The sequence below is a fragment of the Tachyglossus aculeatus genome, chromosome 5 (genome assembly GCF_015852505.1).
Source record: "Tachyglossus aculeatus isolate mTacAcu1 chromosome 5, mTacAcu1.pri, whole genome shotgun sequence".
Lineage (NCBI taxonomy): Eukaryota > Metazoa > Chordata > Mammalia > Monotremata > Tachyglossidae > Tachyglossus > Tachyglossus aculeatus.
This window is the reverse complement of record NC_052070.1, coordinates 16,647,417-16,648,628: the sequence shown is the minus strand read 5'-3', so window position 1 is coordinate 16,648,628 and position 1,212 is coordinate 16,647,417. Positions and strand designations below refer to the sequence as shown.

At 43.5% G+C, this 1,212-nt stretch overlaps 1 non-coding gene across 1 annotated transcript; it reads right to left on the bottom strand.

Moving 5' to 3' along the window:
- Positions 1-278: 278 nt before the first annotated feature.
- On the bottom strand, positions 279-416 carry LOC119929077. The gene has a single exon (XR_005451219.1). It is a non-coding gene; the product is annotated as a small nucleolar RNA SNORA7 (small nucleolar RNA).
- Between the last annotated feature and the right edge of the window lie 796 nt (positions 417-1,212).

Here is a 1,212-nt window from a genome sequence, read left to right as displayed (position 1 = left end):
CAATTCTCCCTCATGACTGCCTCACCTATGCACTTAGTCCAACCCCCTAAGCATTTAGCTATTGTGTTGTCTTATGCTGTCAAGTCATGTCTGACCCATAGCGACACATCTCTCCCCTAATACCCCACCTCCATCTGCAATCATTCTGGTAGTGTACCCATAGAGTTTTCTTGGTAAAAATATGAAAGTGGTTTACCATTGCCTCCTTCCGCACAGTAAATGAGTCTCTGCCCTCGACTCTCTCCCATTCCGCTGCTGCCCAGCATGGGTGAGTTTTGACTTGTAGCAGATTGCCTTCCACTCGCTAGCCACTGGCCAAGCTAGGAATGGAATGGATATGCCTCTGCTTGACTCTCCCTTCAGTAGTCGTGACTTGTAGAGTACTGGAAACTCTCCAGGTGTGACCCTGAGAGGTCAAGCATTTAGCTACATGTCATCATAATCGATTGCTTCTTCTTCCTGTAATTTTATTTGCTGTTTACCTTCCCAGCTAAATTGTTGGCCGATTCTAGTGTACTCTCCCAAGTGCTTAATAAAGTGCTCTGCAAACAGTAAGTGCTCCTTTAAATATCATTGATTGATTTGATTAGTAGACCCCAAATGAAAACTGGTAGTCAATTGCCAAGGCTAGGCCAGCATGACACACTGCTTTCAACAAAGGAGCCACTCTTCCTGAACAAAAGTTTCATAAGAAATGAAAGATAAGGATGCCAAAAAGAGAACAGCACCACATTCTGCAAATCTGAAACATGAAAATACACTGAGCAGTGTTTTTGTTCACTCCATGTGTCTGGGTCTGTGGGTATTGCAGTGGGTCTTTTCAGTCACACTTACAATCACAGGTGAATTTCACTAGTATAGTGTCTGAGATTGCATTTGTGTGTGTGTGTGAGAGAGAGAGAGAGAGGCATTTGGACTATGGACAGCCCTGCCTGATAGGTAATGAGCCTGAAAAAAGCTGAGCTGCAATATTCTTTTTTTTTTTTAATGATATGTGCTAGGCAATACATTAAGCACTGGGGTATATACAAGTGATAATCAGGTTGGGAACAGTCAGTGTCCCACATGGGGCTCATAACTTAATCCCCATTTTATAGATGAGATAACTGAGGAACAGAAAAGTTAAGTAACTTGCCCAAAGTCACACATAGCAGACAAGTGGTGGAGCTGGAATTAGAACCCAGGACCTTCTGACTCCCAGGCCCATCCTTT